Source organism: Mustela erminea, chromosome 21, assembly GCF_009829155.1.
Source record: "Mustela erminea isolate mMusErm1 chromosome 21, mMusErm1.Pri, whole genome shotgun sequence".
NCBI classification, from domain to species: domain Eukaryota; kingdom Metazoa; phylum Chordata; class Mammalia; order Carnivora; family Mustelidae; genus Mustela; species Mustela erminea.
The window spans coordinates 16,276,270-16,300,903 of NC_045634.1; the positions used below are offsets into that span (position 1 = coordinate 16,276,270).

Sequence of the window (24,634 nt, forward strand, 5' to 3'; positions counted from 1 at the left end):
CACCATCTTTGTGCCCTCTCTCTCTGCTTCCCTACAGCTTGCTTGTATCTCTGAGATAGGAGTTTATACACTCTTCTGGAGCCCCAATTTTTGCCACTGCTACCCATGGGAACTCCAGTTCACCTGTCGCTTGTGGCGAGCAGGGTAGACATTTGTTGTCCCACAGGACTATATATATTTTCATACTTTAAAATCTGTTGAGGGTCTGGATTCCAAACATTCTGAATCTAGATGCTGAATGTCATCCTTCCCTTTGGAACACTGACTGGGCTTGGCACACCCTCCACTACAGGGTTGAGGGTATATTAAAGATATAATAGGCCACTTAAACAATCACAAATGTTTGAGAGACAACCTAGATCTCGGTCAGGATGAAACGATGAGGTTCATCTTCTATTCAAGGTCACTCCTTTAAAACTGAGATGTGGCTATTTAATGCATAAAAGCCAACACAGAGAGTCAAGAAAAATGAAAAAAATAGAGGGATATATTCCAAAAGAAAGAATATAAAACCTCAGGGGAAAAACCTTAATTAATGGAGATAAATAATTTATCTGATTTTTAAAAAGTTCAAAAGTTATGGTCATAAAAGGTGCTCACTGAACTCAGGAGAAGAATGAATACAGTGAGAACTCCAACAGAGAGAAAATATAAGAAAGTGACAAAAATAAGTCACAGAACCAAAGAATACAATAACTGAATTGAAAAATAAATCCATTCCTGCTTCAATTCCAGAAGGATGGAACAACATAATGGTCTGGTCTGGAGGTCAGTAGACCCAGTTCTTCAGCCCCGGTATCAATGGCTCCTGAGTCAGAACCTGCCTCTTTGTTGGCTGGGTGTTAGACCAGGTATCGTATGTGCCTCACAGAGTTAATACACTTTGCTTTGAACATGCTACCAAATAGTTCCTAGGACTCTGTCTTAGTCCATTCAGTAGATAGAAAAGTAGGCTAAAGACACACAGAGAAGTTAAATGGGACAGAAGACCATGCCCTCCTCTCCCGATTGTCTCTAGCATCCTCCCTCCCTTCCTCCTCTGTGTCGGGATCATTGGAAGAATTAGAGGCACTTGCAGAGATAATGTGTTCATGGTCTATTTCTTACCTTCGACAAACAAAAAGTTATAAGTTGTCCTTTATCATGTCCAGTATTCAGAAGTTTATGTTCCAATGTTGAGGCACTGTGTATGGAAGCATAACCTACTAAATGCATTGATAGCCCACACCTGTTGCCCTGACTGACCTTACGGTTCATTCTCTGAGCTCAGGTACAAGCCATTAACTTGACACTGTAATTTATTTTCCTATGAGAGTATCTCAGACATTCCAAATTACGGACGTGAATTGTGCTGTGAAGAACACACTGGCCCTGAACTCTTAAGACATCCTAGAAACATAATGGATAGGCTGGTCTGTTATGATTGTGGTAAATAAAGGGTCTGGCTTGCTCTGGGAAAGCAAGCAGAAGTTATAATTGCCGGCTGGCATAACAGACTTCATCACAGACTGCCCCAAAAGGGGAAGTTTGATACCACCTTGCCTTATACAAAATCTTCATTGTTAAGCTTCTCCATAGACTCCCAGAAGAGTGGATGGGGAAAAAAAAAATGAAGTGAGTTATTTTTCATAAATCTAACCTTAAGCAGAATTGTGCTTATTTGTTAGCTCAAGAGAAGGGGTTATTGAGAATTAGACACAATGTGGCTTCAGGGCAGGTGTGGCTTCAGATGATAACTGTAACTTCACTGCTATTGCCACTTGGACAACCAAATCTGACATTGCCAGCCATTCATGAGAGACATACATCTTATCTTTTATAGAAAAGGTTGGGTTACACCACAAGTTTGTTTAGATATTCCCCCAAGGGCTTGGAGATGGTGCCCCAAAGGCACCTGAACTCCAAGACCCATTGTCAAGCTTCATGTCTTTATTTTATCACAGGGTTGTCAGTCCTCAAAGATCACCACCTCTAGAAGTGGAACCCCCAGCAGGAAACTGCCTAACCAAAAGTAACACAATCATGATATTTTATGCATAATTACAACTCCTCTTCACATTATCATTATTTAAACTGTTTGATAATTCAGCCTTTTTTTTTTTAGTTAAGATATTTATTAGTATTTATGCAAACAAACTGCAGCTGCAATTCAAAAATAGGAGGGTCTTTTCCTCAATAAGAGTACATTCTTTGGTGGGACTCAATTTAAATAAGAATTCCATACAAATAGAATATATACTTAAGACAAGAAAGCAAGGAAGGATTTTACATTACACTGAACATTTGGTTCAATCATGATGAGTTACCCTCCCAACCAAATACTCTGTATATTTATTACAAATATTGCAGTCAGCAGTATATGTCAACAATCACACATTTTTAACATTTAGTAGCATGAAGCACATTTAACACATTTCCAAAAAGAAATGTGATATAGTCTTCATTACAAAGGTGCAGACGTGATTGAATGATTGTCTTCTCTTTAATGTTCCAGTGAACCTTTCCATTGCCTCATCAAGGCCAATGCCTTTGGTTGCTGAAGTTTTGAATAGTTGCCATTTTCCATCCTTCCACACAGGTAACCCAAGTAAACTTGCCATCTCTGAGAGAGTCATGACCTGTTCGGTGTCCTATTTACTTGCAAACATCACTAAAATGGATTTCCTCAACTCTTCTTCTTCCAGTATGGCAACTAATTTTTATTTGGGAATGCCAGTTCAGTCTCCATCCTAACTACCTACTCAGAAATGATTGCATCTGTGCAATATTAACATGTGCAATAATAACATCCCCAGTATGGCCTGATACGTTTCTGTCCTCCTAAATCCTGGAGTTGGAATCCAAGGCTCTTGTATGTTACCATCTCAACTTTAAATCCAATAGTAGGAATAGTAGCAATGACTTCTTCAACCTATACCCTATACGAAATTATAATTTTTCCTGTTCCATGTAATCCAGCTCGTGGGCTGTCTCCACCTCCCCCTCTGGATGCAGTTCTTGCTCCTGCTCGGGCTCCCACTCCAGATCCAGCTACCCTCTGCCGCCAGCTCCAGCTCTGGCTCTGGTGCGGTTTCCTGGGAAGTCAAGCATGCCAGCACCTTCCATGTCAGAATGGCCAATACAGCATTATTTTGACTTACAAATCTCAGAGGTATTCTCTCAGGTTAACAAATTCTACCTTTATTTCAGCTCAAAATATTTTTTTTTAATTTAGGATCAAATAAGTAGCATCAAGGACCACTTAACTCCATTCTAGGGGCTGACATGAATAACCAGATTTTCATTTTATCCTGTATCTTCAGAAATCATCCAGCCACATGAACACTTTAAAACAACAACTTTAAAAATTAAATAAATAAATAAAACAATCTTTTAATGGAGATGAATGCACCAATATATATAAGATTGATATAAGATGTGCGGTTACAATGATTTTTATTTTATTCTTAATGGTTTTTTTGTATTTTCCAATTTTCCAGAGTATAAAGAAAAGTTGTTATTGAAACTGTAACTGCCTTTTGAAAATATACACATTTAATAATAATGAAATTACTACTATATTGAACATTCTAAAAAAAAAAAAAAAAAAAAAAAAGATGAAGCTCCAGCCAGCCCCATGTTTCTACTCTATATATCAAAACCATTTAGAAGGTGCTCACTGACAAGTGCTCTGAGACCTTCTCAGGCAGCAGTTAAGTAAAAACTTTAATTCACCAATTACAACAGGAAAAACTGAATTATAGGATAATTGATTTGTCTAAGATGCACAGGTACTCTTGGGCACTCCTGGGAAAATAACCCATGCTTAACTCCTATCATTTTGACCACTCCACAATTTGCTCCAAGACTCTCTGCATTACCATTAGAGAGGGCATGGTATGGAACCACAGTGAAAAAGTCTTGACATCCCTACCAGTTTTCTTTCCTTTTTCATCTTATAAATTGATGTTTGCCTTTGTCATAATTATGCAACTAACAGAAAGACTTTTAAAAAGCTGTGTTATAAAAAGTGTTGCTGCTTTTGTTTCTCAGAACATCAAATAATGAGTCTAATATTTTCGTTGGCTTGGGATTTAGTTTGGCTTATTTCCAAACTGGCTTTTTTGGTCCTTTGGTATCATATAAAAACAACTTGAATCTAAAAGTCACTCACAACTAAATGTAAGATTATGGATGTAGCTGCACAGGAAACCCAAAAATGGGTATCCTGTTGAAAAGATTCATGCATTTTTACAAGAATAAGTAGCACTTAGAGAGTATTTAGTACGTGTCGAGCAGTATTAGCACTTTACATGTATTAATTCATTTAATCCCTATAACAACCCCAGGAAAAGGCAGATCATTATCCTCATTTTAAAGAGAAAGAAACTGAGACACAGAGTGAGTAAATACTAGCTAATTAGTAAAGCAGCAAAGAACTGACCGGAGGAAGTCTTGGTCTATGACCTGCGGTCTTAACCACTGAGCTGGAAGTGCACCAGCACCTGCAAACTGTGCTCTGGTTTGTTGATCTTGTCAGACTGTCTAATGTAGTGAACAGGACCCTGGACTTTGGTGTCAGACTCAGTTGTTCATGCCCAGTCTGCCACTTACTAGCTAAGTATCCTTAGACAAATTATTATTATTCACTTTCCTTAATTTAATACCTAATTTTTACACAATTTTTATAAGGGTTAAATTAGATAAGGTTTGCAAAGTGTTCAGCCAGTATAACCACACATTAAGGTTCCTGTACGTGGTTCTTAATAGAATTTGATCTACTTTCTAACATAAATTTTGCCTCAAAGATAGCATAATACATTTAGAATGTTTATAGTCAAATGAGAAATTTTCAAGAAGGCAGATTCCCTTGTTTCTGAACTGAAGAAGAACCAAAAGCCAAGATTTAGCTGAAGTTGGAAAGGTTTGCAGATCTCAAGCGAGTAGCACTTTCATCTAGTTCTTTTATTTCAGAGCACGGGAAATAACCTTACTGGAGTGTTTTTAAACTCTTTTTTGCTGCCAAAAGGCAGAAACACAAACAATGCACTGCTTGTAATCATTGCCTCAAGAGATCTGTGAACAAAATGAAGAAACAAAGAACTGGCAAGAAGGACTGTGCTGGACCAGTTCAATACTACACTGTTTTTGGAGTGAGGGGAAAAAAGAGCAATTTCTTCCATGAGAACAGCCAATGCACATTATTCTAGTGAAAGTACTTAAACACACAGAATAGAGACAGAACATAAAAACAGCAAACTGTTTTAAGAAAAGAATGAACTCCTATGGGAACAAGATGTTCTGGTTTACTTCTGTACCCGTAGAGCAGAGATTAATGCTGAGAAGGAATGTCTAGCACAGGGTCTGGCATGGAACAAGGAAGGAGGTCAATTAACATTTACTAGATAAGAAATAAAATAATTTTCTACACAAAAACCAAACCTCCTTTCAGGAAAGACAATTACATATTTGCTTTGATTTGCTCTTGGACGTATGTCTTATTCAACTAAAGTCACAAAGAGAGGAAGTTTGTTTATAGAAAATTATTGCCAACATATGTAACTATTTGCTTTATTAATATATATTTCAAAGCTTAAAATTTTGTGGAGAAGAAAATTATTTTCTCTTTTGAAATTAGTAAAGTTTGTAACTCTTTCCTGAATAATTCTGAAGACTGCTGAGTGCAAGGTTCAGATATCAGCAGAGATGACGGATACAAAGTGGATCAGATAGTTTTTGTTCCCTAAAAAACATTCTAAACCTGGGGATTGTGATGGTCACTTTGTGTGTCAACATGGCTAGTCAATGGACCCAGATTTTAGGTCAAACACCAGTCTATCACTTTGAAGGTATTTTTTCAGGTGAGATTAACATTAACATGAAAATCTGTAGACACTGAGGAAAGCAGATTACTCTCCAGTAAGTTGGTGGGCATCATCCAATCAACTGAAGGCTGAAAAAAAGACTAAGGTCTAAGGAAAAGGGAATTCTGCCTCTAGACTACCTTTGGACTCAAGCTGAAACATCATCTCTTTCCTAGGTCTCTAGTTCAACAATGTATTCTGCAGATTTCAAACTTGCCAGTCCCATAATCACATGAGCCAATTCCTTAAAATAAATCCACCCTATATATAATATTATATATATCATATATATTATATATATGTCTTATATACATGCACACATATATACATACATATGTATACACACACATACATATAAATACACACATACTATTGGTTCTGCTTCTCTGACCAACCCTGACTTACCCAACAACCTCTATTTAGCTTACAGTTTGTGAGTTGGCAATTTGAGCCACCTTTATCAAAGTAGCTCTGACAATCCCAGCCACACATAGCTGATCTTGGCTGATCACTCGTACAACTGCAGTCAGCTGCATGGTTGGCCAGGGGCTGGCTGGTTTACGATGGCTTAACTGGGATGACTAACCTCTATACCACAGGCTCTTTCATCCACCAACAGGTTAGATAACGTTTATTCACCTGGTGGCTGGGGAAGGTTCTTAGAGAAAACAGAACCTGGAGGCCCAGGCCTAGAATTTGCACAAATCATTCCTGCTGCATTCTGTTGTCCAAAGTGAATACAAGGTCAGACCAGATCCTGGAAGGGGCAAAATATGTTCTACTTCCTGAAGACAGGAAGCCCAAAGGGATTATGACAATTTGCAAACTATCACACAGCTGAGTTGAAGTTCACAGAGTGTTAGTGGGTAGGAGACTATTGCTGCAATGATTAATCTCCATATATACTCTAAGAGATGAATAAGATGTTAAATATGATGTTATACTTGACCTAAAGGAGCTTATAATAAGTGAGACTATGGAAGGGATAAGAATAACAGTAATAATGGGAAACTGATATATGTAATAAATGAAACTATTAAAATCCTAAAATGGGAAATTTAAATTAGGTCAAATAGACAACAAGACTTCCTGGAGGACATAATACTTGAATGATTATGTTTAGAGAAGTCCATGATAAACTAACATGTATGCTTGGAAGAATACCACATTTTCACTTAGGTAATTAGGATATAAAATATTCTATTGGTAACTTGAGGCAGTGATGAATAGAACTGGTCTTTGAGTTAAAAAGAATTGAGTTGGATGCTTGGCTTTGCCACTTACTAGCTAAAAGAAACTTGCATAAATTATTTAACCCCATTACTATCTAAATTCCTTATTGTTAGACGGAAACAAAAATAGTACCTACCTATTATAAAGGTTGCCTTGTGTGTTAAACGAAGTATATGTAGAGTTTGACAATAGTATTTGGATCATGATAAGCATTCAGTAAATTATGCTATTATTGCTACACTTATTCTCTTAAATAGTCATTATTACATATTTTGTTTTTTAAACTCCAATAGAGACAATTATCAAAACTCTTTTTAGTGTTAGAATTGCAAAAGTTAAACCAAATGCTTAAATAACTGCTTCTCCTGATCTTAAAATAATGAAAAGCAATAAACCACCGTTCTTGAAAGAAAGAGGTACTCTATGACTGCTTGCCAAGACTGTAGTGTTCCATATGGGGTCCACCAACCCATGGATATCCCTAAGACTCTTTTAGGCTGAAGCAAGTATTATTTCATAATAGTACTGAGACATACTTGCTTTTTCCAGTGTTGACATTTACACTGATGTTACAATAGCAATGACAGGTAAAATGCTAGGAAACTTGGCACACACCAAGGCAGAGGCAGCAAATTCTGCTAACAGTCATTGTATTTTTCACCTCCAAGCACTCATAATAGGAAAACATGTTCTATAGACTTAGGGATTACCTTAAAGATGCAACATACATTATTGAATTTATCAAATTCAATCTTTGGGCACAGGTTATTTAAATCTCCTATGTGATGAAATGAGAAAAATACATAAAGCACTTCTGTTGCACATTTAATTGAGATAATCACCTTAAAAAATCACTTCTGTGATTATTCGAGTTGTGAACTTAGCTGGCTAGTGTTTCCTTTCTTTTTTTTTTTTTTAAAGATTTTTATTTATTTATTTGACAGGGAGAAAGAGAGATCACAAATAGGCAGAGAGGCAAGCAGAGAGAGAGGGGGAAGCAGGCTCCCCGCTGAGCAGAGAGCCTGATGTGGGGCTCGATTCCAGGACCTTGAGATCATGACCTGAGCTGAAGGCAGAGGCTTAACCAATTGAGCCACCCAGGTGCCCCTAGCCAGTGTTTTCTTTTCTTTTCTTTTCTTTTCTTTTTTAAATATTTATTTATTTATTTATTTGACAGACAGAGATCACAAGTAGGCAGAGAGGCAGGCAGAGAGAGAGGGGGAAGAGGCTCCCCACTGAGCAGAGAGCCCGACACGGGGCTCGATCCCAGGACCCCGGGATCATGACCCGAGCTGAAGCCAGAGGCTTTAACCCATTGAGCCACCCAGGCATCCCTAGCCAGTGTTTTCTAAGGAAACATTTTTATGTGTCATCCTTGTACAAGGGCCTTGCTAATCTTCTCTGTATCATTCCAGTTTTAGTATAAGTGCTGCCGAAGCGAGCACTCTAAGGAAACATTTTTAGTTGAAAGAATGGCAAATGAACTACGGTTATTTAGAATTGGGCATTTCACGCACATATTCGCAAAAATTAAATAAAGTGGCTCTCTCACTTCAAGGAGAGTGTTTATTGCCAACAATACATCTCCAGATGAAAGCTTCCCAATACCTCAAGACTTTTCTAATGATATTGGTGATAATAGAAATGAACGTGATTTTGGAGTATAATATTTTAAAGTGGGACAATATTTGGAAGATCTGCATAAGTCAAAACCAATATTTTCAAAATGACCAATGTATAACATTACAAAATCATGCATGTATAACAAATCCATTCAAAGTTCAAGATAGAATAGTGGGTTTTAATATAATAGTATAAAAGTCTATCGATATAGCTTCAGATTCTACACTGGAACTAACTTTTAAATCTTTTATTTTTTTAATTTATTTATTTGAGAGAGAGACAGTGAGAAAGAGCATTAATGAGGAGAAAGTCAGAGGGAGAAGCAGACTCCCCATGGAGCTGGGCGCCTGATGCGGGACTCGATCCCGGGACTCCGGGATCATGACCTGAGCCGAAGGCAGTCGTCCAACCAACTGAGCCACCCAGCCGTCCCTGGAACTAACTTCTAAAAAGCTTCCACTAGTCAAGTTATGTGAATTATCAAAGAAGAATGCCCATCAATATGTCAAAAACTTATTAAAATACTCTTTTTCTAATTATATATGTATATGAGGCTGAGTTTTCTCTAATACAACCAAAATCATTAACACAACAGACTGTGTATAGAAAGGTATGAGATCCAGCTGCCATCTGTTAATTAGACTTAAAAAATTTTACAAAAATGTAAAACAACTCCATTTTTCTCACTATTTTGGGAGTGTTTGGAATATACAGTTATTTTTATAAAAATTATTATTTAAAGTGTATTGAGTTTATAATTTTTAGATGAGTTAATAAATAAATCTTTTTAAATGTCTCAGCTTAATTTCTCATATAGTGAATATAAATAGATATAACCATAATAGCAAAAGCTCTTAGGGGTCCTCAATAATTTTCAGTTATGTAAAGGAGTCCTGAGAACAAGAAGTTTGCAAGCCACTGCCTCACAAAACATGTCACTATCATCTGAAAGTAGTTACTATGGACTAGATCTTTAATTGTCAGTCTCTTCTACCAGCATATAAAGTCTATGAGGGCAAGGATTATTCTCTTTTGTATTCCAAACACCTAGAATATTGCCTAACATATTGTCAGTGCTCCATGAACTCTTGCTAAATATGTTAACTGATTAAGATGTCCATTGAGATTCATGTACAAAGATATTCACTGCAACATTGCTTGTATTAGCTAAATATTGAGAAAATATAAATTTCTTCCAATGGGAGATTGATTAAGAAAATGAAGGTATCACCATGAAATGGAATATTATGTGATCATTAGAATGTAAGTCAATTAAGACAATCAAAGGCTATGAGATAATGTTCATGATATATTAAAAAGTTAAGAATGTACTAGACTGGGAGAAGGGGGGTGAGGTTATGGACATTGGAGAGGGTATGTGCTATGGTGAGTGCTGTGAAATGTGTAAACCTGGTGATTCACAGACCTGTACCCTGGGGGATAAAAATATATTATATGTTTATAAAAAATTAAAAATTAAAAAAAGAATGTACTAGAAAAGCATATAGACAGTATCATATTAACTTTATTAAGAAATAATTATGTCTGCCTTATGAGCTTCTAGTCATCTTTGTTTTCTTCTCTGCTTTCCATATTTTCTTCAAGCATATAAATAGAAGTTTGAACCATCCACATCTTACAAACTTCTGAGTATATTTCATCATACAGAATGGTGTGATAGTAGTTTTTATGCTAATAATATGAGGGCATTTTATAAATATTAAATTTTACTCAACATCTTCTATTTATAAGGAGTAATATGTGTGTTAAGGAAACATGGATTTGATTAATCTTTATGCTTTCTTGTGCTTTTATCAATAAATTCAGGAGGCGGGCAATGCAATTCAAAATGGTTTCCATTCAAACAAGTCAAAGTTTTAAAAAGTTGAAGTTCTTTAAGAGGTAACTTGCCTGGAAAAGTCATTTATATATTCCCATATTGATGGTTTAATGAAACATGACTACATATATTACAGGAGAAAGGCATGTATTTGACCTCTGGCAGTTTCAGCAGTGCAATTTAATACTACATGTTGCATTCTGCTCAGTTGATCATTTAAGTGGCAGAACAATGAAAAATCCATCCTACCTTAGAATCAATGAATTGTATCAATTTAGCATCAATTATTAGATCAATTAGCATCAGTAGGTATTAGACATAAAAGTTTTATAAATATTTAAAGTCTCACAACAGGTTTACAAAATACAGAATATGGGTAACAGAAGCATGGAGAGTTTGTGTGGCAGTTCATGCTTACATAAGAGAGCATGCCTACACGGACAAATCCAACACAAGAATTACAGAGATGAGAGTTCAGTCAAGGGTCCCTCTGAAGCCATTATGGCAAATTCAGAACAATTTGACAACATACTGAATTGTGTTTTCTTCATCAATACATTCCATTAACTAGACTTTCTTTTAACTTAGTGAGAAGTGACCAAATTTAATCCTACCACTTAAAGGAATAGAAACACTTTCTTCCCATTGATCTTCTGGTTGTCATTAAAGGAAGTTAACTTCAGGATTAGCATTGGACTTCAGCATGGCTCTCAACATGAAGATCTACTGTGGAGGTTTTCTTGGGCTGCAGAGCCCAAAAAGATATGCTGAGAGTTCAAATAGATGCTGATCCCATAAATGACACTAAACTCTAATGCATACTATTGGTTTGATATAATTATTATATCATATGATCATTATATGATTATATTCATATTTTTATGCTCTGACTCTTTCATCCACCAGTCTGTGTGTGTTTGGGGTATTATTCTATAAGGAAGTACTTAAATTGAAGAAATACTCAGCTCACAATAAATAATCCAAATAAAGTATATCATGATGTTTATATTTGGCTCTGTCTACTGAGCATTGATTAATAGCCCTTTGGCCTTGTTGATTCATCACCTGAGCATGTTTATTTAAATATATTCCCTCCTCCTCCTTTCACCTCCAGGAATCATTTTTTTCACTACCTCCCATATGTATACTTTTATTCTTTTTAACGCCGCAATTACAAAAAACTAGTCCTAAATCCTCTTTCTCCATGTATGATTATATAAATACAAGATATGCACACTGATAAAATAGTAGATACAATATCTTTAAATCTTTTTAAAGTACCTTGATGTGCTGGCAAGAAAATAAGAAATATTAGAATTATAAACCTAAGTCAAACCAGAGACCTGGAAAGTAAGCAGAGCACTAAAACCAAAACTGAGTTGTGACCATTGGACTTTTGTCAAACTCAGAGAACCTTAACTACAACTTTTATAACATGGTAGGTAGGTGGAAGGAAATAGAAAGACAAAGGCCAAGGCTGACTCAAGAGCTCACCCAGCTCTTCAAAGAGTGGGAATCTTGAAATTCAAAGAAAAGAGTAATCAAAATACATTAAGTAAAAAAAGCAGCACCCACACTTTCTATCTGGAACATTTCCCATTACAGAAGTCAAAGAGAGAGCAGTTATCTGATCTCTTTGCTCCCAGGAAGCTAGAGCAGAAGCACATAACCAAGGCTTGACCAATCAGAGATTCTGCCCAGGTCTAGGATCTGGAGAAAGTGATACAAAGCTAGGAGGATAGTAGAGATTCTGTAAAGCCATTGTAACAGTAGCGTTAATAGCACAGCAGCATCAAGGAAGCAGCTATTCAAAGCTGCCTAGATTCACTGAGTTCCTGCATATTTTGAGTATGGTCCTCAAGACTTGTAATAGATTCTTTTAATATTTCTTCTAGTAAACTTATACTTAAATGAGCCAGAGTTTATTTCTGATATTTGCAAATGAGTACTTCACTGATACAGTCTTCCTCCAAACTCAGAAATAATACTGAAATCAGAGAATTCTGAGTGAGAGTCACCCAGAAAAGCCTAAATGTAAATAAAAGATGGTAATCTGGAAGAGGGTTTTTCTCACAATTAACAGTTGCTGTAGATCAGGGATCTATCCAAGGTTCTCAGCTCCATTATAACCCAAGACCTTGAAAGTCTTGTGATCCTAATCTTCCTGCTTTTTATCTTCCAAAACTCTCATAACTATGACTATGACTCATGACCATTCCAATAAACTCTCTTGAATCTTCATGGTCCAGTCACACCCTGACTAATTCACATCAAGAAGAATTATGATGCTCATTTTCCAAATCATAAAACTGAAATTAGTTTAGTAGCTTGACAGAGTTATCAGTGAGGAACAAAAAGTCTGTCCTAGTCTTTCGCAGTGAATGTTGCCTTGTGGTACTAATAATTTGTTTCATTTTGTTTTTATAGAGGGATTTTCATTAATTTTTAAATAAATACACATTCAGCACCTGTAATGATCCCAGCACTTTTCTATATGTTCTAGTTGATATAAAGAAATGGTCTTCCAACAGGCAAGCCTGTATTAGGAATATCTTAATTTGAATGCTGGTTTATCTAATCACTCTGCATGAATTTGGACACATTTTCTAATGCTTTAAGCCTCAATTTCCTTACCTATTAGGGGTGATTCAATCCTAACAGGATTGTTATAAAGGTCAAACAGTAATTGCGGAAAAACAATTTGTTTTTCAATTGCTGAAAAAAGAAAAAAAAGTAAGATGTTCTTCTAACAACTTGGAAACAAGGAAATTAAGATCACTCTCCAAGAATATTGTATCACTTATGGGTGGACTCTAACATAAAAACAGAGAATAGAATGGTGGTGAATGGAGGTGAGGGAACTAGAGAGACATTGTTTAAGGGTACAAGCTGGCAACCAGTAGATACATAAGTCCTGGAGACCTAATGTACAACATATAAACTTCAAAGTTGTTATGACTTAATGGGTTTAGAGAGATTATTGATCTGGTAATGATGGAAATAACTAAAGCGGAAAGACCAGTGGAGAAGTTATTGTAAAAATCCAATTGCAAAGTTATTTAGGACTTGACTAAGGTTGTTTGTTTTCTGCTCTGTTCTCCTTTTTTCTGGAATAAGGCATCACTTCATATGGGGAGCTATTGCTCCTGCCTCTCCATCCTATGTCTAGTAGAAGTTGATGTAGTGGTCCTCCATCTCTGATTTTTGCTCATGGTCAAGGATTGGGCATATGACCCCAACCAAGGCAGAGTCCTTCAGTGGGATTATCCAATTTATTCCTACCTGAAAGTAAAGCCAATTATCTTCTAGTCAGGGTTGAATTGGGCAGCTTAGTCATATGGCAAACTTTTCTCAATAGTACTGCTGAATTCTAATCATCCACTGTATGAGCTGGTTTTGCTCCATTTGCTGTTTGCTCCAGTCACTCTCCACATCACTACACAATGCCACCTCCATGCCTTATACCAATGCAAGGAATCCAGTTATTTCCAGTTCTCAACTGACAGGCCACAACTTGCAACAGCTCATCCATACTCATTTGAGACATTATAGTTCCAAATATTCTTTTTCAATTTTAATTAAGTCTGATACAAATTGATATTTCACTCAAAAATCTTTTCAGTGGCTAAATATTCTAATTAAGAGGCTAAAAATTCAAATTACACCAAAAGAAAGTGAGGAGTAAGCCTGTTAGACACTGTCAATTTCTTCTTTTTAATTCTTCTATTTCTTACTTATTCCCTACCACTCCCACAGTGACAACATCTTTCTTTATATTTACTCCAATGATTAAAAAAAGGCACCATTTAGCAAATTTTTTCTCCCCCAATCATATTTGAAGAAGTACATGCATAAAGATATTCCCAGGATATCAAAATTCCAAGTGCCAGCATTCCATACAGGAAATTCTTGAACATATGACAAACTAGTATGGAGGAGTCTTCATCACCAAGAAGAGTATCTCACAAACATTTGGGTCAGAAGCCCATTACACATCCAGCTCCTGGGTGGCTCAGTCAGTGGAGTCAGACTCTTGATTTCAGCTCCAATCATGATCTCAGGATTGTCAGTTAGAGCCCTATATCAGGGTCTATACTGGGCACAGAGTCTGCTTAAGATTCTCTCTCTCTGGAGCGCCTGGGTGGCTCAGTGGGTTAAAGCCTCTGCCTTCAGCTAAGGTCATGATCCCAGGGTCCTGGGATCGAGCCCCGCATCAGGCTCTCTGCAAGGAGCCTGCTTCCTCCTCTCTCTCTCTCTCTGCCTGCCTCTCTCCCCACTTGTGACCTCTGTCTGTCAAATAAGTAAATAAAATCTTTAAAGAAAAAAAAAAAAGATTCTCTCTCCCTTTCCCTCTGCCTCTCTCCCCACGCTCTCTCTCTCTGGAAAAATAGTCCACTATACTCAAAAATCAAATGCCTCAAGGAACTTTTGTTTATTTAATTAATACTTGTTGATATTTACCATACTAAAATCACATTTAAAAATTAAAACTAAAAATTTTAGTTTAATTAATTAAATTAAATTTTAGTTTAATTTAATTAAATAAACTTTTGTTTATTTAATTAATACTTGTTGATATTTACCATACTAAAATCACATTTAAAAATTAAAACTAAAAATTTTTCAAATACTAATTCAGTTTATAACAATAATAAATTCATTACATATTAACATAAGTAACATATTTTATGAAAAATATCATTCAAAACAAAAAGAGAATAGTCAGAGGAGCCCATTATTTTCACATATTTCACACTTCTTTAATATCTTGTTTAGTAGAAGACATCTAGATCCTCCTATCTGTTTCTCTATTCAGTCTGTTTTACCACTCCACGTATACTCGGAAGAGAACAAGGAAAAGGCAAATGAACTTCAGATATTGTGAAAATGTTGACTTATTGGATCCACTGAAAGGGTCTCAAGAATTTCCAAGGTTCCCCAAACCATACTTTGAGAACAGCCAAGCTACACTATGTGCTGATGGCCCAAAACCAAATTCTAAAATAAGAAAAGTTTGCTTTCAGTTCACTTCAAATACCTGGTATCCAGAGTCCTCATGCTCTCTTCTGGTTGCCCAGAAATCCTTATCCCACTGTGACTCTCTTTCTCTAGGGGCTCTCTTTCTCTAGGACCACATGTTCTCAACTTGCCCATTTCTTTAAATCAAAATATAATATATTCATTCTTTGATAATTCCCTGAGGGTCCAAATAGGTAACATGCTAGTTTAATGAATTAACATTTGATGGCTCAGCCATCAAATGTTATACATACATTAATTGTATACATTAAATGTATGACAATACATTGTATTATCATACAATAACATATTTAAACTCCATGCTTCAGTGTCTTCACCCAAAGGAGTTACTCACATGTGAGCGTATCCAGTGGAAGGGTTTTTGTGTCATTTTCCTCAGATAACATCACCTCATCTCCCTGTGCTTAGTACTAACCTTGTGCACAATAGTGCTGTGAATATTGTCAGGTACATATGTGAGATATTTGAATACATGCTTAGATTATTTTGTATCCCTTGGTAAATGCCACTTTCCACCAAAGAAAGTACACAAAATCTAGACAAAAAAACAAAAGATACCAGCTAAAAAAGCAGAACAGCAAAAATGCAAATGCAGAAATAGGAAGAAATGCCGCAGCTACGACATACAAAGACAAAAAATAATATTACCACTTAGTAATTTTCAACTTAACTTTTTTTAAGAATAAAAATCAATACAATTTTTGAAATCATTTACAATATAAGAGTTCTTAAAATTATAAGCATGATACAACTACTGGTTGGGAGAATATACTATTTTGACATCTCATCTATCCAAAAAAAGGAGAAAATGGATCTGGGCTGGTTTCACCCAGTCACTTGAAACCCACAAAAAAGATGAAATTGAGCTATTGACTTACGGTGTTAATGAGCATCAATTCACACATTGCCTCAAGATAATGAGGCTACATTCTCAGAGTGTAGGATGGGTAATTAATGCTTCCAATTACCATGAATTTTCAGAGGGAACAATGGTTAGGAACTGCCACAAGCTATGCTTTACAGTTTGGAGTAGCCAAGGGAGAAAACCTCTCAGAAAATTTTATATCACTTTCTGTGCTGGAAGACACAAACCAAACTGTGTAGAAAAATATTTTTATTACGTAGGAAACAAAAATATTCTTTCCTAAAGCACTAGACTTATAATATCTATTCAAGCATAACTAAAGATTTCACAAACTCTAGTCCCACGTGGTGGGTCTGTTCTCCTGTAACTTGATCCATTTATAACTCCAGACTCTTTCCATGGATTGGTTTCTAATTTTGTAAAATCCAAGTGTACAGCAATATGAAAATTCAGAACAGGCTCACGAGTTTTGCACTTCAGTTACTGAAAGGGATGTTGCCTTGTTAATCTCAAAGGATTGGCAGAGCAATTTTATCACATTTTCTGAAAAAATCTATACAGATTTAAGGTCGCGTTCTGGATTTAATTGAAGTAACCTTTTGTACAATCTAGCTTTAATGAAGTGCAATGAAGTTAAACTCCATGGGGGCCATTAATCTGAAACACTCCATTTAAAAACTACAAGGGGAGTTTTTAATAAACAGTGTGAACTAATGCCCATGTGGAAAGGTAATTGAGAGGGAACTGGTGTCTGGGCCAGATTGTTATTAAACCCTTATCACAGGTAAAGCTAAAACCCCCAATGGCAAGCTGCCCTGTGATTTATATTGCCCTTCTCATCCTAACTTTAAAGGAAAGGCTACGTTTAATAATGAAAAAATCCTGTGACTAAGCTATAAAATAACTGAGCAATTACTTAGAATAATTTATACAGTGCAATACACTGACCTTGCTTTAAGCATAAAATCTACAAAATAACTTTGGCAATAAAACTGTGAACTACTAAAAGGACTAAAGGTTTTAACCATTTTTATTGTGTGGTGCCTGGGGGAAACATAAATACATATTACACTCTAATCACAGGGCTTAAGAAAATTCATAATTTTTTTTCTCTTAAAATGGCTTTTCAGAGAAAAGTTTGCTCAATTTGGCCAATTGCAAATCAAGATTCCAATGTCCTTGCTTTAAAAGGATTACATATAATCTCTATATATTTTTTCTTTACATGAGAATTCTGCCTGACTCTCCTTTAACTCCTAGCCATCACCCACAGAGGAAAACTGGCAAGAACTTTTCTGTATTACCCATTTAAATATTTACTCTTTCAAAATTAAAAAAAAAAAAAAAGAAGAGAGAGAGAGAGAGAAAGAAAGCAACTGGCCTCTATTGCAATAGTAAGGATTGATGCTATCTCCCCAGACCACTAAAGCAAGGATGCTTCTATTTCTGAATAAGAAAATAATACTCCATCACTCAGCAATCCACAACCAGTGTTTCCACTTTCCATGGTGGCTTACAAAAACAACGTTCAGCTTTTATTCTGAACTGGCATCAGAGCAGCATATAAGCAAGCATGACGTATTACTCTAGCTTTCTTCAATTTTTCAATCACCATAGCTGAGCAAACACTTTTTCTCTGAATGCTCTGAATTCATGAAATGATTGCAACAGATTGTCTTTCAAATGACTCCAAATTCCATGAAATCCAGTTGATTTCTGCGAGATTAGAATATCAATACATTGAAACCCTGCAGAACCAAATCAAAGCAGCATCTTCTCTTAGGAATACAAAAACTCTACTCTTACATTAATTTACCTTCCATAGAATTAGCTAGTTTATCTCCAAATGAGAATAAAGACACAAAAAATATTCTCCTAGGGTGGCTTTACAGAAACAGATGCCAAAGAAGAAATCTTCGGTCTAAAATACTGTCTGAATATTCCACCTTTATTACTCCTTGAACTACAGGTATAAAAGAGCTACTGTTTGAAAGCAAATAGGTTTTAAGGTATAATGCATTACAATATTATTAGTCTTTGAAATAAAATCTTTAAAAACAACAACAACATTATTAGTCTTTGAAAAATACCTAGCAAAGTAGTTAACCCATCATCTGGAGGTACAAGAAAAGAATGGGATTTATGATAGTGGCATAGGAAAATTTCTAGGAGTTCTAGTCCCAGTGACGCCCTCCAGAAAATAAGCTCTGGAGACCTCAGAGAGGCATGGACTCAACTCAAGTTATCTGAGAGAGGGGACAAACTGGGGTTGCACATAGTCACAGAATAAAGGGTGGAATACTGAAGGAAAAAAAGAGGGAGAGAGAGAAGATAGTGCCCCAATTCAGGACAGGGTCCTTTATCTTGCCTCCAGAAGGCAGATTGAGTCTCAGAGAACAATACAGCTATGAACAAAAATCTGATTTTAAACTTCGCCAGAGGCAGCCAAATTCCCAGATGAACCTCACATTCTCTAGGACAGTAGGGAGGCTTTCTGAATGGGAGATATAGCCACCTCCCTTCAGGATGAGGAAACTGCCTTAAAAAAGAAACTAAGATTCCACACATTTAATTTCATTCTCTTATAAAACTCCACTAAAACTTCATGACAGGAACTTTTCAGGGCCAAGACCTACAAGAATGGAAAAGAAACCAGAGCCGGAAAGACATGTGGTAATAGATTGGTGGACCAAAGAAAGACAACTCCTCGGTCAGTACTAAAGAAAGCGAATAAACAATTTGATTAAAATTGCAAGATCCTCAGAGGTCTGGGAAATAATATGCCTCCAAAGTGGGGTGAGGGTGGGGGAATGTTGAGAAGTCTTTCTAATTACAAATATCTAGATTCCCAAAGAGGAAAGTAGAAGTGTAATCTTTTGAGATGATCAAATATACCAATGAGATAGTAAGGGTTCAAAATGGCATCAAAGGTAGACCTTGAACTCTCCTCCTCCCACAGACACAAATTCATAACTACATACAATAATTTTACTTTGAAAGGACTTAAGAACTAGGTGAACAGGGCCCCGCCAACAACAAAAGACAAAAGAGACTCATCAAGAAGAGTGGGAGGGGCAGAGACAGCCTTGTCCAGCACTCTACTCCAAAGGAGGTGACACTTCAATGAGGAGGGATCGAACATAGAGAACTCTCCCCTGAAGAGTGAAGAGATTATGCTCCAATAAGGGACCCAACTTGGTGGCCAGCACTGAAAAGACAAAACCCCAATACATCTGGTATTAAGAATCAAAAGGATTAAGACCAAGAGAATCATGGGAAATAAAGACCCCACCCTTAATGTGTTCACACACAAACATACTCACCCTGCGATATAGTAAAAAAGTAGCAGATTGAAAAGCACACAGACCATAATCAAAGGAAACCCAATAATTCATTTTAAAGTGCATGCCAGAGGGATGGGAACCTATAGGGACTTTATACAGGGATAAAAGCAGGGGCACCTGGGTGGCTCAGTTAGTGAAGCGTCCAACTCTTGGTTTCTGCTCAGGTCGTGATCTCAGGGTCATGAGACTGAGTCCCGCATCAGGCTCCATGCTCAGCTCAGAGTCTGCTTGAGATTCTCTCCCTCTCCCTCTGCTCTTCCCCCTGTCTCATGCTCTCTTTCTCTTTCTTAAATTAAATAAATAAATAAATCTTTATATAGGGATAAAAGCACTGGTAAACACCATTTTTGCATCTCTTCCTAACTTGTTAGTGACAGAACAAATGAATGTGACTTTTGGAGCTTTTCCTCTAGCCTGCTAGTACTAGAAGGCAGGCACTGCATACCCCATACCATAACTGGCTGATTGAGCACTCTGCACCATGTCATCCCTGCTTAGCATCCAAGCTATAACCAGAACAGATAAGTGTTCCAAGCACCATCTACCTGGTGTAGGAGCTGCAGCTCTATCACAACCAATTGGGCACATGAGCCCACCTGAAGGATTCCCATTGAATGCCTGGCTCTGGTAGCCAGGGGGATTGCACTTCTGGACCATAAAGAACAGCTTCTACACAAAACTACTCCTTTATGAGTGAGGGAGATAGCTGTTTCACCTAAGGGGTACAGGCAAACACAGAGAGAAAGGCAAAATGAGTAGACGGAGGAATATGTTCCAAACCAAAGAACAAGGCAAATCCCCAGAAAAAGACCTTAATGAAATGAGATAAGCAACCTGCCTGATAAAGAATTGAAAGTAATGCTCATAAAGATGATTACTGATTTTTGAAAAAGAATAGGGGAACACAGCAAGAATGTCAATATAGAGATAGAATAAAAGAAAGTAGTAAACAGAAGTTATAATTGAACCCTAGAAGGGTTCAAGAGCAGAATAGATGCAACAGAAGTGCAAATAAGTGAACTGGAATACAATTTTAACTTATATGCACACACAACATGGGAGCACCTAAATATATAAAGCAAATAATAACAAAAATAAAGGGAGAAATAGAGAGCAATACAATAATACTAGGGGACTTTATACCTGACATAAATCAATGGATAGATCATTCAGAGAAAAAATCAATAAGGAAACATTGGCCTTAAATAACACATTAGACTGATGGACTTAAGAGAAACATAGAAGAACAAATGACTTAAAACTGCAGAATTCGTTCTCTTTGAGCACACATGAAACATCCTCCAGGATACATCATATGTTAGGCCATAAAACAGTTCTCAATAAATTAGAGAAGATTGAAATCATATCAAGCACTTTTTCCAACCACAACAATATGATGCTAAAAATCAATTACAAGAAAAATACTGTAAAAAAAAAAATGTAAACATATGGAAACTAAACAACACATAACTAAATAACCACTGGGTCACAATGACACAAATGTAATGATCCAAAGGGGCACCTGCACCCAAATGTTTATAGCAGCAATATCCACATTAGTCAAACTGTGGAAAGAACCCAGATGTCCATCAATAGATGAATGGATAAAGAAGATGTGATAGATGATACATAGATACATACACAGTATGTATGTATGTGTGTATATACATATGCATATATATATATGTGTGTGTGTGATGTGATATATATACAACAATGTAATATTACACAGCCATCAGAAAAAGAAACCTTGCCATTTGCAACGATGTGGACAGAACTAGAGGGTATCATGCTAAGCAAAATAAGTGAATCAGAGAAAGACAGTTACCCTATGATCTCACTGATATGTAGAATTTAAGAAACAAGGAAGAGGATCATAGACGAATAGAGGAAAAAATGAAACAAGACAAAACCAGAGAGGGAGACAAACTATAAGAGATTCTTAATCTCAGGAAACAAACTGAGGGTTGATGAAGGGGATGGGGTAGCTGGGTGATGGACTTTGGGGAGGGTATGTGTTGTGGTGAGTGCTGTGTATTGTGTAAGACTGATGAATCACAGACCTGCACCTCTGAAACAAATAATACATCATATGTTAATAATTAAATAAATAAATAAATAAATAAAATAAAGACTAAATAAATAGCCAATGGGTCAATGAAGAAATCAAAGAAAAAATTAAAAAACACATTAAGACAAATGAAAATGGAAACAATGTTCCAAAACTGTTAAGATTCAACAAGAACAGTTTTAAGAGGAAAGTTTAAAATGATATAGGCCTACCTTAAGAAATAAGAAAAATCCCAAATTAAACAATTTAACTTTACACCTAAAGAAACTAGAAAAGGACAAAGACCAAAGTTAGTAGAAGGAAGAAAGTGTAAATATCAGAGTGAAAAAAAAATATAGAAACCAAAAAAAAAAAAAAAAAAAATAGAAAAGATCAATGAAACTAAGAGCTGGTTCTTGGAAAAGATAAAAAAAAAAAAATTAACTAACCTTCAGCTAAACTTGTCAAGAAAAGAGAGAAAACCCAAATAAATAAAATGAGATATGAAAGAAAAATTACAACCAATACAGCAGAAATACAAAGGATCACAAGATAATATTATGAACAAGTACATGTCTCCAAATTAGACAACCTAGAAGAAATACATTGCATCTTAACAGACTGATTACTAGTAATGAAATACATAGCATCTTAACAGACTGATTACTAGTAATGATTACTAGTAATGGAATCAGTAATCAAAAAACTCCCAACAACTAAAAGTCAAGGTCCATATGGCTTCACAGGTGAATCCTACCAAACATCTAAAAAAGTCAGTATCTAAGCTTCTCAAATTATTCCCAGAAAATTGTAGAGGAAGGAATGCTTCCAAACTCATTTTGCAAGGCCAGCATTACCCTGATAACAAAACTAGACAAAGATACTACAAAATAAAGAAAAGAAAGAAAGAAAATTATAAGCCAATATCAGTGATGAACATAGATGCAAAAATCCTCAAAAAATATCACCAAACCAAATTCACAATACATTAAATGTATCATATGCTATTACAAAGTGAGATTCATTTTAGGGATGCAAGGATAGTTTAACATCTGCATATCAATCAACATGATACATCAATTTAATAAAATAAGCGATAAAAATCATATAGTCATCTCAATAGGTTCAAAAAAAGTATTTGACAAAATTCAAAATCCATTCACGATCTCAACAGGGCACCTGAGTGGCTCAATGGGTTAAGCTTCTGCCTTCTGCTCAAGTCATGATCTCAGAGTCCTGAGACTCTCGGCGGGAAGCCTGCTTCCTCCTCTCTCTCTCTCTCTCTGCCTACTTGTGATCTCTGTCAAATAAATAAATTAATTAAAACTTAAAAAAAAAAAAAAGAACTCTCAACAAGGTGAGTAGTGAGGGAATGTGCCTCAACACAATAAAAGCCATATATGACCAACACACAGCTAACACCATGCTCAATTGTGAAAAGCTGAAAACTTTTTCTCTAAATTAGGAATAAGACAAAGAAGCCCACTCCCGCCACTTTAATTCAACAAAGAATTGAAATTCCTAGCTTCAGCAATTAGGCAAGAAAAGAAATAAAAGACATTCAAATTGTTATGGGAGAAGTAAAACTGCTTCTATTTGTGGATTACAGGATACCATATGTAGTAAGTCCTAAAGACTCCACCAAAAAACTGTAAGAACTAATAAATGAACTCAGTAAAATTGCAAGATAAAAAAATAAATATACAGAAATCTATTGTGTTCCACTAATAACGAGCTTTCAGAAAGAGAATTTAAGAAAACAATCTCATATACAATTGTATCAAGAAGAACAAAATACTTAGGAATAAATATAACCAAGGTGGTGAAAAACTTGTACTCTGAAAACTAGAAGACATGGATGTAAGAAATTGGAGATAGCACAGATAAATGGAAAGATACATGAAACTAATGGATTAGAAGTAATATTATTAAAATGCCCATACTACCCAGAACAACCTACAGTTTCAATGTAATCCCTATCAAAATACCAATGACATTTTCATAAACTACAATAAATAATCCTAAGATTTTCATGGAACCACAAAAGACCTTGAGTAACCAAAGCAATCTCAAGAAAGAACAAAGCTGGAGGTATCAAGATCCCAGATTTCAAACTATACAACAAAGCTATAGTAATCAAAACAGTATAGTATTTGCACAAAAACATATACATAGATCAATGGGACAGAATAGATTGCTTAGAAATAAGTCCACATTTATATGGTCAGTTAAACTATGATAAAGGAGAAAAGAAATACAACAGAAAGAAATTTCTTCAATAAATAGTCCTTGGAAAACTGAATAGCTACATGGAAAAGAATGAAATGGACCACTTCCTTACAGTAAACACAAAAATAAATTTAAAATGGATTAAAGACCTAAATGAAAAATCTGAAACCATAAACTACTATAAGAATATATAAGCAGAGGCGCCTGGGTGGCTCAGTGGGTTAAAGCCTCTGCCTTTGGTTCAGGTCATGATCCCAGGGTCTTAGGATCAAGCCCCTCATTGGGCTCTCTGCTCAGCAGGGAGCCTGCTTCCCTTCCTCCCTCTCTGCCTGCCTCTCTGCCTACTTGTGAGCTCTGCCTGTCAAATAAATAAATAAAATCTTAAAAAAAAAAAAGAATACATAAGCAATAAGTTCTCTGACCAAAAAAAAGTGCTATTTTTTTGGATATGTCTCCTCAAACAAAGACAACAAAAGCAAAAATAAATGACTACATAAAACTAAAAAGCTCTTGCACAGTGAAGTAAATCATCAACAAAACAAAAATGCAACCTCATACTGAATAGGA

The 24,634-nt window shown here is 36.0% G+C and overlaps 2 pseudogenes; both read right to left on the bottom strand.

Moving 5' to 3' along the window:
* Window positions 1-2,188: 2,188 nt before the first annotated feature.
* Window positions 2,189-13,995, bottom strand: LOC116582046 (annotated as a pseudogene).
* On the bottom strand, window positions 8,427-8,521 carry LOC116582069 (annotated as a pseudogene).
* Window positions 13,996-24,634: the final 10,639 nt, after the last annotated feature.